Source organism: Leucopleurus acutus (genome assembly GCF_964270905.1).
Source record: "Leucopleurus acutus genome assembly, chromosome: 11".
Lineage (NCBI taxonomy): Eukaryota > Metazoa > Chordata > Mammalia > Artiodactyla > Delphinidae > Leucopleurus > Leucopleurus acutus.
The window spans coordinates 7,937,433-7,956,732 of record NC_139152.1 but is presented as its reverse complement, the minus strand read 5'-3'; positions in this window follow the sequence as shown (position 1 = coordinate 7,956,732).

The following is a 19,300-nucleotide window of genomic DNA, read 5'->3' as shown; positions in this document are numbered from 1 at the left end:
TAACGTTAAGCCCAGTCCACTTCCGCTTTTTTTCTTCCTTGAGAAAATGAATACTATACTCCCTATTGCCATTGTCTCCTGTTGCCTGAACCCTGAGTCAATCTCCTCTGGGTTTGAGCACACACACTCCCAGAACTGAGGTCACTCTCAAGACCTAAGTCTCCCTCTAGGGTCTCAAATCTAGAGCCCCTGAACTTTGAGTGTCAAATTCAACGAACCCTACACCTGACCCCTAAATATAAGACTTTCCTTAACCATGAAATGAAGCTGGAGCCTGGACAAGATGAAGCAGTTGTTTGGAGTGGCAGGTGATACTTTTGAAGAAGGGACAGAAGTGCCTCATCATAAGTAAAGGTCCTTCAGGGACTTCCCTGGTAGCATACTGGTTAAGAATCTGCCTACCAATTCAGGGGACATGGATTCGAGCCCTGGTCCAGGAAGATCCCACATGCCGCGGAGCAACTAAGCCTGTGCGCCACAACTGCTGCGCCACAGCTACTGAAGCCCGTGTGCCTAGAGCCTGTGCTCTGCAACAAGAGAAGTCACCGCAATGAGAAGCCCACGCACCGCAACGAAGAGTAGCCCCTGCTCGCAGCAACTAGAGAAAGCCTGCGCGCAGCAACGAAGACCCAACGCAGCCAAAAATAAATAGATAGACAAATTTATTTTTTTAAAAAAAAGGTCCTTCAGAAGCCAAGTGTTTCAGTGAAGCATGTGTGGTGGGTAGAATAATGGCCCCCCAAAGGTGTCCACCTTCTAATCCCTGGAACCTATAAATATGTTACCTTACAATAGCATAATGGACTGTGCGGATGTGATAGATGTGATTAAGTTAAGAATCTTGAGGTGAGAAGATTATCCTGGATCATCTGGCTGGTCTCAATCTAGTCTCAAAGACCCTTATAAAAGGGAGGCAGAGGCAGAGTCAGAAAAGGACATGTGAAAAAGATGTGTCGGGGTGGGGGGGAGAAAAAAAAAAAGAGAAGATGTATGATGTGGTTATTGGCTGAGGAGGGCCGTGAGTCGAGGAATGACAGCCTCTAAAAGCTGGACAAGGCAAGGAAATGATTCTTCCCTAGAGTCTCCTAGAAGAATGGTGCCCTTTTGACACCTCGATTTTAGCCCAGTGATACCCTATTTTGTGCTTCTGATTTCCAGAGCTGTGAGATAGATAAGTAACATTGTTTTACACCGCTAAGTTTGTGGTCATTTGTTACAGCAGCAATAGGAAACTAATACAGCAAGACAGACTCGGGAGAGGCACATATGTAACAGGTAAGGCGGTATATAATTTGAGTTAGTTTCTACTAGAACTCCTACTGAATGCCTGATCCATCTTCTGTATTATTTTAGGAAATTCAGAACTAACACATGTGATAGACTGTCATGCATTCATCATGTGTAAGAGAGGTCAAAGATAATCAACTATAAAATGTTACTATTCAGTTTAGATCTCTGTCCTGTTCCTGTTATGCATTTTTTTAAATGCATACATATACCTTTGTATCCGCTCCACAATCAAGATATTTAAGCTTCTCATCACCCAGAAAATTCCCCTGTGTCTGTTTGCAGTCATTCCTCCAACTCCCAGTCCTATAGGCAACCACTGATATTTCTGTCACTAAAGATTAGTTTAGACTGTTCTACATATCATACAAATGGAATCATATAATGTGTAAGCTTTTATGTTTGCTTTTGTGAAATAAAATTCATATTTATGATGAGACAAGAAAAATTTCTTCTCTACCCTTTGGCCTTCCCTCTTGCCCCACTGTGCATTGTGTATCCACATTATGCATTGACCAAACCTCCCCCATCAGCAGCTCAACCATAGACAGCAACATTCTCCTAGCAACAACAAGACATCTCCTTAAAAGTAAACATTCCTTCTTGATGTGTAAAGGATCACAAGACCCACGACAATGGTGCTTAAATCTGGATTAGGTAAACTGTCAATACCTCATTTAATGTACAGTCTTCTGTCTCAAAAAGGTTACATAAACTGGATTTTGACTTCTTCTTTTTTTTTTTTTTTTCTAGTGTGGAGTAGCCAGTGAGATCTTAATTCCCCGGCCTGGGATAGAACCCATGCCCCTCAAACCCATGCCCCACCCCTCTCAGTGGAAGCACGGAGGGTTAACCACTGAACTGCCAGGGAAATCCCACACTGTGTCTTGACTTCTAAGGGGTGGAAGTTCTCAGAGCTTTCTGAGATGCTCTTCTGGGTTAAAATCCTCGAATTTACCTCAAATAAAATTTTCCAATTCTTAGATTGACTGATAAATTTTTCATTGACACTTTTTTTGCTCAGCTATCCTGTGCAATTAATCTACATGATTAGGTGTATCAGTGGTTCATTTCTTTCTGTTGCTGAGTGGAATTCCATCATATGGGTATGCTACAATTTGTTTATTCATTTATCCTTTGGTGGACTTAGGGTTATTTTCCAATTTTAGGCTATTGTGAATAAAGATGATACGAACATTTGTGTGCAACTCTTTGTGTAGGAGTTTCTTTTTTCTTCTCTTGATCAAAGAACCTGGGAGTAGAATTGCTAGATCAAATAGGTAAGTGTGTATTTAACTTTTAAGAAAATGCTGGACAGTTATAACAGTTTACATTCCGACCAGGAGGAAATGGGTGTTCCAGTTGCTTGATATCCTTACCAACACTTGGTAATGTCAGCCCTTCTAGTTGCAGTAATTTCTGTGGGTATGTGGATTTTAGTTTGCATTTTCCTGATGATTAATGATGTTGAGCATCTTTTCATGTGCTTGTTATTTATATATCTTCTTTTCTCAAGCCTGTTTGAGTATTCTGTCCATTTTTTAATTTTATTTTCGTCTCCTTACTGAGTTGTAAGAATTCATTATATATTGTGGATACCATTCCTTTGTCATATCTTTATATATATTTTACTAAGTTTCTGGCTTGACTCTTCATTTCCTTAATGGTGTCTTTTGAGGAACAGATATTCTCAATTTTTATGAAGTTCAATTTATCAGTTTTCTTTTCATGGTTAGTGCTTCTTAGATCTTGTCTACAAAATCATAGACAAAGGACACGAAGGTATTCTCCTATATTTTCTTTTAGTACTCACAGTTTTGGTTTTAGCTTTTACATTAGGTCTGCAATCCATTTTTTTTTTAAAGGAACATTTATTTATTTATTTATTTTGGCTGCATTGGATCTTCGTTGCTGCGCACGGGCTTTCTCTAGTAGCAACGAGCGGGGGCTACTCTTCGTTGCTGTGCGCGGGCTTCTCATTGTGGTGGCTTCTCTTGTTGCGGAGCATGGGCTCTAGGCGTGCAGCCTTCAGTAGTTGTGGCACGCGGGCTCAGTAGTTGTGGTTTGCGGGCTCTAGAGCACAGGCTCAGTAGTTGCGGCACTGGGCTTAGTTGCTCCGCAACATGCGGGATCATCCCGGACCAGGGATCGAACCTTTGTCCCCTGTGTTGGCAGCTGGATTCTTAACCACTGAGCCACCAGAGAAGTCCTGCAATCCATTTTTTGAGCTTGTGGTGTGATGTAAGAGTCAGGGTTGGTTTTTGTCCATGTGGATATTATATTAATCAGCTAGGGCTGCCGTAATCAAATCCCACAAACTGGGGGCTTAAACAATAAAAATTTACTTTCTCAGAGTTCTGGAGGCTAGAAGTTCAAGATCAAAGTTCCAACCAATTTGGGGTTTTGTGAGACCTTCCTGACTTGTAAACACTGCCTTTTTGCTGTGTGCTCACCTGACCTTACCGTGTGTGTGCACCCTGCAGGGGTGGGGAGCTCTCTTCTGATGAGGACACTAATCCTATCAGATCAGGGGTCCACCCTCATGAGCTCATTTAAGTTTAATTATTTTCTCAGAGGCTCCCATTTCCAAATATAGCCACACTGGCTGTTAGGGCTTCAACATAAGAATCAAGGGGTACCAAACATTCAGCCCGTAACAGGTATCTATATCATTTTCCCCATATGGATAACTGGTTTTGGTAGCACCATTTGTTGAAAAGACTGTACTTTTCCCATTGAATTGCCTTGGCACCTTTATGGAAATCAGTTGATCACATATGTGTAAATTCATTTTTGAAATCTCTCTTTCATTCCATTGATCTATATGTCATAATTATGCTTATATCACAGTTATAATTATTATAGATTAATAATGTCTTTTTATGTTGGGTTAAATAAAATATTATTATTATTGGGGTATAGTTGCTTTACAATGTTGTGTTACTTTCTGCTGTACAATGAAGTGAATCAGCTATGTGTATACATAAATCCCCTCCCTCTTGGACCTCCCTCCCGCACACACCCCCATCCCACCCACCTAGGTAGGTCACCATGGAACACCGAGCTGAGCTCCCTGTGCTACACAGCAGGTTACCACTAGCAATCCGTTTTACACACGGCAGTGCACATATGTCAATCCCAATAACCCAGTTCATCCCAATCCCCCCCACCCCACCCCACCCCGGTGTCCACACATCCGTTCTCTACGTCTACATCTCTCTTCCTGCCCTGCAAAATCAGGTAGTATACATTCTGATTTCCCCAGAGTGCTTTGGCTATATAAATTCTAGTTTGTCATTGTCTACAAACATGCCTGCTGCGGTTTTGATTGGTATTGTGTTGAATTTATAGATCAACTTGAATAGAATTGAAACATTAAGACATTGTGTGTTCTAAATCTCAAACATGCTATATTCTTTCAGTTATTTAAGGATTGATTTCACTTAGCAATGTTTTGTGATATTCAGTGTGTGTATTGTATAGTTTATTAAATGTATCCCTTAATATTGCATGGTTTTACTTTGATTGTGTTATTGGTGTTTTGTTTTTTTGTTTTTGTTTTCTTTTCCTATCCCTTCATTGACAGCATATAGAAATAGAATTGATTTGTATATTGACCGTGTAACTTTGGGGAAGAAATTTTCCTTTACTGTTTTTAGGTTCTTCTGGCTGTTCTAAGAATTACATTGACATGAGACAGATGACAGGAGAAAATCAACGTTTGATAACATGTATACATGGGAGAGACGCAGGAAAACTGAGTAACCCGTCAAAATGGCTGAAGCCCTGACCTTAAATACCATCTTCAGCTAAAGACAAAAGAAGATGTTGGGGGTAGTGGTTTGGGACCTCAAAGGAGAGGAAGGCAATTCACATGGAAATGAAAAAGCCAATGATAAACAAATATTTGCTGGGCTGCCCCTAGACAATGGGACCCAGAGTGGACTCTGATCTCCAGGCCCTGCCAAGTTTCCCCACCACACTCAGCCCATAGTCTTTGCAGAGCTCTCTGGTGACAGCTCTGTTCTGGGAACTGGCCCTTTATCTAAATTCTTTAGGCAGCTAAGGGGGAAGGTCAAAGTTTCTCCTTGAGTCTTTTGGGCCTTGATTGTTTTCAGCCTGAAATAATCCACATGCCAAAGACATTTTAGGGTGGCAAATTTTGCTCCCCTACATAACTAACCTGTGAACTTGCTAACTTCACTTATTTCTAATTCTTTTTTGTAGATTTCTTAGGCTTTTCCAAGGATTATGTTGTCTGTTAATAAAGACAATCTTACTTCTTTTCCAACATGTGTGTCTTTTTATTTCTTCTTTTTGCCTTCTCGGAATGGCTAAGGACACCAATAAAATGTTCAATAGAGAAGGTAAGGGACTTCCCTGGTGGTCCAGTGGTTAGGACTCCGCACTTCCACTGCAGGGGGCTCAGGTTCAATCCCTGGCTGGCGAGCTAGGATCCCAGAAGCCGTGCACTGCACGGCCAGAAAAAGAGAGAGAAGGTACGAGTGAATATCCTTGCCTTGTTCCTGATCAATTTGAAGAGCTCATTGGCTTTATTAAAAGATTCAAAATTGGACAGCATCCCGTCTGGCCAGTCAATAAAAAGGAGCTCCAAAGAGCTACAGAAAAGGAAAGATTTTTAAAAGCAGGGAAGGGGTGGGACAAAGAAATCATAAACAAACAAAAAGGGTTATTTCTGGCAAGGTTACCTTCCTTTGGGGGACAGAAGTGTCTATTAGGCAGATTACTTCACTGGCTCTGACAAGGAAATTCCAGACTGACCTGTTACGTTTACATTCCTGGGCAAAGCTGAAACTGCATTTAGATTAGATAGCTCTCAAGTCTTGGTCTGATGATATGGGCTTAGCACACATGACTACATTTGGGACTTACAGTTTCTTTTTTTAACAGGGGAAAGCATTCAGCTATTCTTTTTTTTTTTTTTTTTTTTTTCCCCCCCGGCTGTGCCATGTGGCTTGTGGGATCTTAGTTCCCTGACCAGGGATTGAACCCAGGTCATGGCAGTGAAAGCACCGAGTCCTAACCACTGGATAGTCAGGGAATTCCCTTCTCTTTTTATACTTTGAAGCATGTGCAAGACCTCTACACAGAAATAAACCCATACATCTACAGTCAATTGATTGTATTTATTTTTTTTTAATTTTTAATTGAGGCAAAAAAGTACATAACGTACAATTTACTATCTGAAGAGGAGAAATGGTCGCTGAAGGAAAAGGAATGAATACCTGGGTTATATAATAAGGAAAATGCAATATTAATAAACACCTCAGAAAAGGCTCAGAGCAAGAGATAATAGTGTCTCTTAGCTCAATTATGCCAGATATCTGAAAGGGTGAAGCTGCAAGTTTCCTGAGATCACTCCTGCTTTGGGGATCCTGACAAGATCTCCAGTGGAGGCCTGCAAACCTAAGCGGCCTCCGCCTGAGAGACATTTTCATATGATACGATAATGGACTGGACTAATTATTAATGACAAAATGGAACTTTGATAATGTGCCCGTAGTTTTTTTTTATTTTATTTTAATTAATTAATTAATTTTTGGCTGCGTTGGGTCTTCGTTGCTGCGCGCAAGCTTTTCTCTAGTTGCAGTGAGAGGGGGCTACTCTTCGTTGCGGTGCGCGAGCTTCTCGTTGCAGTGGCTTCTCTTGTTGCGGGGCACGGGCTCAAGGCGCACGGGCTTCAGTAGTTGTGGCATGTGGCTCAGTAGCTGTGGCTCGAAGGCTCTAGAGCGCAGGCTCAGTAGTTGTGGTACACGGGCTTAGTTGCTCCACAGCATGTGGGATCTTCCCGGACCAGGGCTCGAACCCGTGTCCCCTGCATTGGCAGGCGGATTCTTAACCACTGCGCCACCAGGGAAGTCCCTGACCATAGTTTTTGATTTGTATGATTGTTTTGCTGTAAGGAACCCAAGTTCTAAGGGGGTAGGTATTGTAATATTTTGATTTATAATAAGAAATATATGTGTGGTCTTTCTCCCTGTTCCTGGCACAGAGATTCTAAAACCCTTGGAATGATCCAAGAGGTGAGAGCTATAAAGCTGTTCTTTATTACGTTGATAAGGGGGCTTTGGGAAGGTCACTAGGTAATCTAATATCGTGGGCTGGATGTCAGGGGAATAAAGCACGTGATTAGAAGTTTGGAACTTTCAGCCCTACCCCATCACTCCCTCTCCAGGGAGGGGAGAGGAGCTGGAGATTGAACCTATAACCAATGGCCAGTGACTTAATCAATTATGCCTATGTGATGAAGCCCCCATAGAAACCCAAAAGGATTGGGTTCAGAGAGCTTCTGGGTTTATGGACAAAAACGCGTCCACGTGCTGGGAGGGTGGCACACACCAAACTCCATCCGGACAGAAGCTGCTGTGCTCAGGACCCTTGCAGGCTTCACCCTATGTACCTCTTCATCTGCCTATTCATTTGTATCCTTTAATATCCTTTGTAATAAACTGATAATCTCTCCGGTTTCCTCAGTTCTGTGAGCCACTCTAGCAAATTAATCAAACACAAGGGGCAGGTGCTCAGAACCTTGGATTTATAGCCAGTTGGTGAGAACCTGAGGTAACAGCCTGGACTTGCTATTGGCATCTGAGGTGGGGGAAAGGGGCAGTCTTGTAGGACCATTATGATGTGATTTCTTTCCTGTTATGATTCCTGCTTATCAAGTGTGAAACGTAGGAATTACGCTACGTTAAACTATGTTAAGTTGTTCAAAATCGACTCACCGTGGCCAATGTAATCTTAGTTGTTTTGAAACGTCCACTATAGGGCTGTCTTAGAGTGATGAACTGTTACTTTACATAAGAAATTTGTCGGGCAATTTATGTCACTGGAACAGAAGGAGAAACTGATGGAGACAAGACCCCTCCCCTGGGCATAACTGTTGCTCCTTAAAAAGAGACCACTGAGGGCTTCCCTGGTGGCGCAGTGGTTGAGAGTCCGCCTGCCGATGCAGGGGACACGGGTTCGTGCCCCGGTCCGGGAGGATCCCACATGCCGCGGAGCGGCTGGGCCCGTGAGAGATGGTCGCTGAGCCTGCGCGTCCGGAGCCTGTGCTCCGCAACGGGAGAGGCCACAACAGTGAGAGGCCCACGTACCGCAAAAAAAAAAAAAAGAGACCACTGAGCCGAGTGACTTGAAGGCCCTTCACTGGAGGCCCCGACTCCATGCTGCTGAGAGCTGATCCAGCTGTTCAGGATGCGGGCGGAGGCTCTGTTGGAGCAGAAGCAACTTCCCACTCTCACTTGTCACAGGACTAGTTGCCAGACCGATGATGATGCTTGTGCTGAGACGCCTCCTTCTGGACTTGTCCTTGGAGTGGCTTGTTACTCCCTTCTCTGTTTTCCTTACTTTGACTAACCTGTGTTATGTGCTAATTGTGTGCAGTAAAACTGAGTGATTCATGCATTGAGTACTGGCTACATTTCTTATATCTCCAACTTACCTGGACTTACCCCTGGGCCTGTGACAGACAGGAACTTAACCCGTAGGATCTGATGTTGACTTCAGGTAGACAATGTCAGAACTGAATTGAATTGTAGGACACGGCGCTCGTGTCTACAGAGAATTAGAGTATTGCCTGGTGTGGGAAAACCTCTACACATCGGGTCACAGAAGTGTTCAGTATGAAACACTGAAACACAGAAGTGTTTTTCCTTTATACCATCTTAACCATTTTCAAGTATACTGTGATTACATTCCAAGTATACAGTCCACTAGTGTTAAGTATACTCACGTTGTTGTGCCACAGAACTTTTTCATCTTGCAAAACTGAAACTCTGAAAACCACAACTCATTATTTTCTTCTCCCTCAGCTCTGAGCAACCATCATTCTACTTTCTGTTTCTATGAATGTGATTATTTTAGATATCACATGTAAGTGGAATCATACAGTATTTGTCATTTTGTGACTAGCTTACTTCACTTAGCATAATGTCCTCAAGTTTCATTCAAGTTGTAATGTGTGACAGGATTTCCTTCCTTTTTAAGGCTGAATAATATCCCATTGTATGTATTTAGTACATTTTGTTTATCCATTCATCCGTTGATGGACAAGTTGGTTGCTTTTGCCTTTTGGCTATTGTGAATAGTGTTCCTATGAACATGGGTGTGCAAAAGTCACTTTCAATCCCATGCCTCTTACAATTCTTTTGCACATATATCCGGACATCAGATTACTGGACCATATGATAATTCTATTTTAAATTTTTTGAGGAAAGTCCATACGGTTTTCCATATCAGCTGAGCCATGCAAGAGCTCCAGTTTCTCCATAAACTCACCAAGACTTATTTTCTGTTGTTGTTGTTTTAATAGTGGCTCTCGCAACGAATATGTGGTCAGCTGATTTTTAAGAAGGATGCCAAGACCATTCAAACTCGTAGAAGAAAACATAGGTGTAAATCTTCATGACTTTGAATTAGACAACAGTTTCTTAAATATGATACTTAAAGCACAAACAATAACAAAAAATTGATACATTGGATTCCATCAAAATTAAAAACTTTTGTGCTACAAAAAACACTATCTAGAAAGTGAAAAGACAGCTCACAGAATGGGAGAAAATATTTGCAAGCTATATATCTGATAAGGGTTAACGTCCCAATTATATAAAAAACTATTACAACTCAACAATAAACGGACAGGGGCTTCCCTGGTGGTGCAGTGGTTAAGAATCCTCCTGCCAGGAGGGGACACAGGTTCAATCCCTGGTCTGGAAAGATCCCACATGCCGCGGAACAACTAAGCCCGTGCGCCACAACTACTGAGCTTGCGCTCTAGAGCCCACGAACCACAACTACTGAGCCTGCGTGCCACAACTACTGAAGCCCACGCGCCTAGAGCCCGAGCTCCGCAACAAGAGAAGCCACTGCAATGAGGAGCCCGCGCACCGCAACGAAGAGTAGCCCCCGCTCGCCTCAACTAGAGAAAGCCTGCGCAGCAACGAAGACCCAACGCAGCCAAATATAAACAAATTAAAAAAAAAAAATAAACAGACAAATAACCCAATTAAAAATGGGTAAAGGATTTGATAGGCATTTCTCCAAAGAAGATATACAGATAACCAATAAGCACATGAAAAGATGCTCAACATCATTAATCATTAGGAAACTATAAGTCAAAACCACAATGAGATACAACTTCCTAACTGCTAGGATGGCTATAATAAAAAAAAAAAAAATTGAGGGCCTCCCTGGTGGCGCAGTGGTTGAGAGTCCGCCTGCCGATGTAGGGGACGCGGGTTCGTGCCCCGGTCCGGGAAGATCCCACATGCCGCGGAGCGGCTGGGCCCGTGAGCCATGGCCGCTGAGCCTGCGCATCCGGAGCCTGTGCTCCGCAACGGGAGAGGCCACAACAGTGAGAGGCCCGCGTACCGCAAAAAAAACCCAAACAAAAACAAAACAAAACAAAAAAATAATAATAAATTAAAATTTTTTTTAAAAAACCAACAATTGAAAATTAAAAGTATTGGTGGGGGGAATTCCCTGGCGGTCCAGTAGTTAGAACTCCGAGCTTTCACTGCCTAGGCTGTGGGTCCCATCCCTGACGGGGGAACTAAGATCCCACAAGCAGCACGGCACGGCCAAAAAAGAAAAAAAAATGTATTGGTGGGGATATGGAAAAATTGGAATTCTCATGCATTGCTGTTAGTAATATAAAATGTTGCAGCCACTATGGAAAACAGTTTGATAGCTCCTCAAAACATTAAACATAGAGCAACCATATGATTTGGCAATTCTAAGAGAATTGAAAACATATATTCCCACAAAAGCTTGTACATGAATGTTCATAGTAGCATTATTCATAATAGACAAAAGTGGAAACAACTCAAATGTCCATCAACTGATAAACAGATAAATAAGTTGTCGGATGTCCACACAATGGGATGGTATTCAGCTATAAAAAGGATGAAGTACTGATACACACTAAAACACAGATGAAATTTGAAGGCATTATCCTCAGTGAAAGAACTCAGTCATAAAAGGCCACAGAGTGTATGATTCCATTTTTATGAAATTTCCAGCATAGGCAAATCCATAGAGATAGAAAGTAAATTAGCATTGCCAGAGAATGGGGAGTGGGCTGGGGGAGAAGACTTGGGGGGTGTCTGATAATGGATATGGGGTTTATTTGGGGGGCAATAAAAACGTTTTGGAGCTAGATAGTGGTGATGATTGTACATCTTGTGAATATAATTTTTAAAACCACTGAATTTTATGTTTTAAAATGGTGAATTGTATGGTATGTGAATTATATCTCCATTTTTTTTTAAGACATAATAAAAAAGTTAACTGAAGTAAAGCAAACCAAACCAAAGCAAAAGTGTTCCAAGGAAAGTCAGGGGATTGTCTTGCCTGGGGCTAGAGAGAATTCATTAGCACAAGGAATTGACATGAACAAAACTGGGTCTCAGTAGTTGAAGGGGCATTTATAATAATAAACCAACCATAGAGATATGAGGATGGAAAGAAATTGACAATGTGAGAAATAGGTCCCTTACAAGGAACTGAATATTACAAAAGAGTTCATGTGTACTCATACACACAGGATCCTAAACAGACACCAACAAAGGGGAAAAATACCTGGCTCAAGAGAAAAGTGTTCTTCACAATCCCACAGTTTGATGGCAAGGATTCTATGAAGCAACTGAAGTTATATGCAAAATATTGTGTGTTCACGCGTATTATTTTCTGGGGGAGAATCTATATGTTTTACCAGGTTCTCAATAAGACCCTTGATCCTCTAGATATAAGGAACCATACATGGTTTAATAAATTTGCTCTTCCCTGTTTTTATCAACAGAGGGCAGAAAAGCAATACAATTAGCAGAGCCAACCGCCAGTACATAATTTTCTAAGACTCTTCAAGTCCTTCTCAATCTCTGCCATCTATTTCTTCCTTTGCTCTACCTTCTCCTCTAAACTAAAATTCCCTAACTGCAAGCCTCCTCTTCATTCATAAATGTCCTACTATCTCTGACTACCGATATCAATGCAGCCCCACTTCCATAATTTAGAGGGATTCAATCCTCCTCTCATATTCCATTTGCATTCTGTTTATACCTGTGGTAGCTATAGTCTTCCTTTCAAAATAGCTATTGATTTTATTATTATTGTTGAAGGACAGGGTTTAAGGACAAAAATAATAGATTGTGGCTAAAACAATCATTCTTAAAAACTTTTTTTTTTTTGCGGTACGTGGGCCTCTCACTGCTGTGGCCTCTCCCGTTGTGGAGCACAGGCTCCGGACGCGCAGGCTCAGCGGCCATGGCTCACGGGCCCAGCCGCTCCGCGGCATGTGGGATCTTCCCGGACCAGGGCACGAACCCGTGTTCCCTGCATCGGCAGGCGGACTCTCAACCACTGCGCCACCAGGGGAGTCCTTAAATAGTTTTCTCTAAGATCTGTGTGCATCTTTCTCAATAAGATAAATTTACATTATTGGGACACAGCAAAGGTTATGGTTACAAATTTTGTGATACATTTTTGTCCAAAATAGTCATACCAGCTTGCTGTTTAACGTTGTCAAGCAACGGTTAAACAAACAAACAAGAGTGAGAGCGGACTATCTGCTTTTAAAGCCCACTTAAAATTAGGGAATGTATTTATGATTGTATGTAATCATTGCCAATCAATTCTGCCCAGAAAAGGTGATAAAAGCAAGAGATCCTAGCTCTTTTCTTTCCCTAGCCTTTTAAACGGAAGCAAATGCCTATTTTCAGTCAAACACTCCTCAAAAATTAACAGATTCAGATCTCAGACATGCACTCTGACTGCTCCACTCACAAGCAGAGTACAGAAACCTTTGTGAAAAAAGAATATGTATATGTATAACTCAGTCACTATGCTGTACAGCCGAAATTAACACAACATTGTAAATCAACTGTACTTCAATAAAATCTTTTAAAAGGGGACTTCCCTCGTGGTCCGCTAGTTAAGACTCCATGCTTCTAATGCAGGGAGCACGGGTTCAATTCCTGGTCAAGGAACTAAGATCCCACATTCCACATGCCGCATGGTGTGGTCAAAAAAAAGAAAGAAACTTTGTGATAATAGTTGAAGTGCTTGATATTGTCTTGAGTAGAAAATAAAGTGCTAAAGAAATAACCCATGAACAACACTTGATGTCCTGATATTTATGCCGTATTTTCTTATTTTAAAAGAAAATTTAGGCCTGACCTGATTTGGGGATGTGTCATTGTTGCCGAAACCTGGCCTCTGTACACCGGCACTGAATTGAATCTCAGAGACAGAGTTCTGGGTGAAGCAGAAAACAACAGCTTTATTGCTTCGCCACGCAAAGGGGGCCACAGTGGGCTAATGCCCTCAAGACTGTGTGTCCCCATTGGAGGGGGCAGTGAGGAGTCTTATAGTAATGGTTCAAGGAGCAGAGTGGTAGATAAGGAAAGAGTACATGCAGGCCCTACGTATTTTTCCATCCAGAGATCATCTGAAGACCATCAAAGCGGCATCAGGTGGTCTCGTGATGGGCTTCTGTGGTTTTCGAGGTTATCAAGCTGTGACCTTCTCTCTGGGATGAAGAATGCTTACAGAGAGGGGAATGTAAAGGGGAGTGTTCAAAAGAGAAAAATACCAGGTGCAATGATACAACGAAGCAGAAACAACAACAAAAACTGTCATCTGAAAAGCAAGTCGAAGTGAGGTTAAAACAGATCAGAGCTTGATGGAAGCTATTTTAACTAGTTCTTATCAATTTAGCTGGAATAAAAACCCCACTGTTAATTTATTCCTTCCATTTCAATGGAAAAAGGCACGTGGGCATCAATCTCATCTGGCCGTTTCTTGCTGAAGCTGGGCGGGGGAGGGGCGGCGGCGGGGGGGGGGGGCGGGGGGAGGGCGGGGACGGCAAGAAGGGGTTTTTCTTATGGAAGGAATGAACACTCTCATGCCAACTGGCAGGCAGTTTGACAAGAGCCCTGGTGGTAGTTTTGCAGAAATACGACAGGCAACAAGTCATGATTCTAGCTAGAACACATATTCCCATTGCAACCAACAAAACAAAGTAAGAACTGGAAAACTCCTGAGAAGATAGATTGGATGGCCCTGTGGGATCCAGGAAAACAAGTTTGAAAACCAATTGGAGACTCGGGAAGCAACTTCACAGGCATAAGCATCTGAATTATCTACTGTCTGGATGGGAGATTTCACGTCATTAAGAAGCGTTGTTATGTTTCCTGACTCATCGGGTATAAAAGTATTATACAACATTCAGTATGAATTAAGGCACAAGTTTCCCGCTGTGAGACAGTCAAGATATCCAGGGCCATCTGGTTCTGAAGCACAGCTTTTTCCATTAATGAGTCCTCAGTGTTTAACAAAGTCAAGCTCTGTGGGCTGTCATTAAGGGCTTGCTCTGTAATTTTGGCTAGTACCTCTATGTGGAGAGCCACACTTTCAAGACCAATGTTTAGGACAGAGAAATTGAGTAAATAATCACACCGAAAAAACTGATCTAGTCTATCTACATACTCTTCTTTTTTTTTTTTTTTTTTGCGGTATGCGCGCCTCTCACTGTTGCGGCCTCTCCCGTTGCGGAGCACAGGCTCCAGACGCGCAGGCTCAGTGGCCATGGCTCACGGGCCCAGCCGCTCCGCAGCATGTGGGATCTTCCCAGACCGGGGCACGAACCCATGTCCCCTGCAACGGCAGGCGGACTCTCAACCACTGCGCCACCAGGGAAGCCCTTGTGAGGCTTTTTAAACTGGCAAAATAGGAGTGTTATAAGGAGATCTGCAAGGTCTAATTAGTCCGTACTTCAAAAACCGGTCTAGAACTGGCTGGATTCCTTATATGGCTTCCTTTTTTTTTTTTTTTTTGTCCATACCATGGGGGATCTTTGTTCCCCAATCAGGGATTGAACCCGTATCCCCTGCATTGCAAGCGTGGAGTCTTAACCACTAGACCACCAGGAAAGTCCCTGTATAGTTTCCTTTTTAAGAGGATATTGTTTTTTCCTTGGACAAGTCATTCCTGTCTTTACAATGATAGGAATCGGGGCAGTGAATCCGGCCCGTCTGGGCGCCCCGCTAGCCCAGACAGCCTTACTCACTTTTTCCTGGATCCTTTCTGGAATAGGCTCAGCTGCTTTCTCTCCTGGCTGTTCGAGCGACTCTTGGAGGCTTAGGGCATTTTCCAGTGGCACTTCTAAAGGCAGAAGTTGTTTCTCAGGTGAAAATGTTATTTGCACATTTACTCTGCCCAAGTCTCTTCCTAAAAGAGGGATTAGACAGTCCGATACGTACAGGAAATTACGTTTCAATTTCTCTTGTCCTATTTTGCACTCCAGGGGCTGGAGCAGAGGACGTTGCTGAGTTTGTCCTGAAACGTCCCACTACTGACACTGTGGACTAGCTCAAAGAGGCCAGGTTACAATTTAGAACCGAGTAGTTTGCTCCAGTATCTGCCAAAAAATCTGTTAGTTCATTCTCCACTGTTAATTGTACCCGGGGCTCCTGTGGGGCTATAGCCATTGGCGCCACCAGCATGGCGAGAAGCCCCGGGTCCCATCAGTCACTATATTCTTCTTCAGAACTTTCCTTCCTGGTGACCATAACCTCCACCGGAGGGTCCCTCTGTGTTTTGGTGCATTCCGTCTTTAATTTAGGACATTTCTTTTTCCAAGGTCCTTCCAGAATACGTGGCACCCATATCTATTAGAAAGTCAATCAACTTGTTCCCCACTGTCAACATTACCCAGGGCTCTTGTGGGGATTTTAGAATTGGACGCCTCAAGTCCAAGGGAGTCTTCGGGCCTCTTCATTCAATGTCAGTGTTCCTCTCTTTCTACCATATATGAGCAGCTCCTGTCTCCTTTTTATTATTTTCTTTCTTTTTCTTTAGCCTAGGTCAATCTCTTTTCCAATGCTTTTCCTCCTTGTAATAAGCACATTGTTCCTTCTTCAATGGTGGCTTCCCTTCTTTTAGGTTGCTCGCCTTCCGGGAATTCAATGCTGCTGCCAGAGAAGCTGCCTTCAATTTTTCATCTTCTTGCTTCTGTCGTTGTTCCCTGTTGTTGAATAATTTAAAAGCAACATCTACTAATTGAGAAGGGTTCTTTCCAAATGCACCATCTAACTTCGGTAATTTTTTCTTTATATCTGGGGCACTTTGCCCAATGAAAGTCATATTTATCATCCTTGCATTCTCAGGGGCCTCAGGGTCTGCATCCGTGTAGCACATATAAGCTTGATAAATCCTTTCTAGGAGCTCTGCTGCATCCTCATTTGGTTTTTGTTTTATCTCCGGAATCTTGCTTAACCTCTTTTGTCTAGGTACCCCCCTTTTGAAGACCCACTAAGACACACCTCCTATAATGTTCTAGAAGTGGCATGCCCCCACTATTAGGATCCCAGTTAGGCTTAGCGATAGGGACTGACAGATTTGCTTCTGGAGTTCCATTTGGATCCACTAGGTGGAGCTGGTGTGCTTCCTCTCTAGCCTTGTCAATGACCATCCTCCTTTCATCCTCAGTAAGCATTATATTCATAAGAGTGTGAATGTCCGCCCAGGTGGGATGGTGAGTGGCAAATATGGAGGGGAAAAGTTCAGTCACACGGAGGGGGTCCTCTTGGTAAGCAGGGTTATGGTTTTTCCAGTTAAGCAAATCCAAAGTAGAGAATGGATTGCACATCCACAGGAACCCAGCTGGCTGGCCATTTGCATTAAGGCCTCCTGGCACAAGGGAAATTGCACTGTTGCGAAGTGGATCCCGGTTCAAATTCGGTGCCCTGTTGGGTCTTAGATGGTGATACTAAACCAGATCCCTGTGCCCTAGGGGTTAACAGAAAATTCTATTCTCTCCCCATGGGTAGGGGAAACAGGAAGCCGTGAAAGGAGTGAATATGTTGACGGCATGGTGGGGGCAGTTGGAACAACTGCCAATGCAGCCTGTTCAGCCAGTGGGGGAGCTGGATAGGCCAGAGGCGGGTTTAAGTTGTTATTTATTTATTTATTTATTTATTTATGGCTGTGTTGGGTCTTTGTTGCTGTGCGCGGCTTTCTCTAGTTGTGGCAAGCGGGGGTTACTCTTCATTGCAGTGAGCGGGCTTCTCATTGCGGTGGCTTCTCTTGTTGCGGAGCACGGGCTCTAGGTACGCAGGCTTTAGTAGCTGTGGCTCGCGGGCTCTCGAGTGCAGGCTCAGTAGTTGTGGCGCACAGGCTTCGATGCTCTGCGGCATGTGGGATCTTCCTGGACCAGGGTTCAAACCCGTGTCCCCTGCATTGGCAGGCGGATTCTTAACCACTGCGCCACCAGGGAAGCCCTGTTGGAAGATTTTTAATCACCGTTTCAATTTCATTACTTGTGATTGGTCTGTTCATATTTTCTATTTCTTCCTGGTTCAGTCTTGGAAGGTTATACCTTTCTAAGAATTTGTCCATTTCTTCCAGGTTGTCCATTTTATTGGCATAGAGTTGCTTGTAGTAGTCTCTTAGGATGCTTTGTATTTCTGCAGTGTCTGTTGTAACTTCTCCTTTTTCATTTCTAACTTTATTTGAGTCCACTCCCTCTTTTTCTTGATGAGTCTGGCTAAAGGTTTATCAATTTTGTTTATCTTCTCAAAGAACCAGCTTTTAGTTTTATTGATCTTTGCTATTGTTTTCTTTGTTTCTATTTATTTCTGCTCTGATCTTTATGATTTCTTTCCTTCTACTAACTTTGGGTTTTCTTTGTTCTTCTTTCTCTAGTTCCTTTAGGTGTAAGGTTAGATTGTTTATTTGAGATTTTTCTTGTTTCTTGAAGTAGGCTTGTATTGCTATAAACTCTCTTAGAACTGCTTTTGCTGCATCTTATAGGTTTTGGATCGTTGTGCTTTCATTGTAATTTGTCTCTAGGTATTTTCTGATTTCCTCTTTGATTTCTTCAGTGATCTCTTGGTTATTTAATAACATATTATTTAGCCTCCATGTGTTTGTGTTTTTTACATTTTTTCCCTGTAACTGATTTCTAATCTCATAATGTTGTGGTTGGAAAAGATTCTTGATATGATTTCAATTTTCTTAAATTTACTGAGGCTTGATTTGTGACCCAAGATGTGATCTATCTTGGAGAATGTTCCATGTGCACTTGAGAAGAAAGTGTAATCTGCTGTTTTTGGATGGAATGTCCTACAAATATCAATTAAATCTATCTGGTCTATTGTGTCATTTAAAGCTTGTGTTTCCTTATTTATTTTCATTTTGGATGATCTGTCCACTGGTGTAAGTGAGGTGTCAAAGTCCCCCACTATCATTATGTTACTGTCAATTTCCTCTTTTATAGCTATTAGCAGTTGCCTTATGTATTGAGATGCTCCTATGTTGGGTACATATATATTTATAATTGTTATGTCTTCTTGGATTGATCCCTTGATCATTATGTAGTGTCCTTCCTTGTCTCTTGTAACATTCTTTATTTTAAACTCTATTTTATCTGATATGAGTATTGCTACTCCAGCTTTCTTTTCATTTCCATTTGCATGGAATATCTTTTTCCATCCCCTCACTTTCAGTCTATATGTGTCCCTAGGTCTGAAGTGGGTCTCTTGTAGACAGCATATATATGAGTATTGTTTTCGTATCCATTTAGTGAGCCTGTGTCTTTTGGTTGGGGCATTTAATCCATTCACGTTTAAGGTAATTATCAATATATATGTTCCTATTACCATTTTCTTAATTGTTATGGGTTTATTTTTATAGGTCCTTTTCTTCTCTTGTGTTTCCCACTTAGAGAAGTTCCTTTAGCATTTGTTATAGAGCTGGTTTAGTGGTGCTGAATTCTCTTAGCTTTTGCTTGTCTGTAAAGCTTTTGATTTCTCTTTCGAATTGGAATGAGATCCTTGCCAGGTAGGATAATCTTGGTTGTAGGTTCTTCCCTTTCATCACTTTAAATATACCATGCCACTCACTTCTGGCTTTTAGAGTGCTGCTGAGAAATCAGCTGTTAACCTTATGGGAGTTCCCTTGTTTGTTATTTGTCATTTTTCCCTTTTGCTTT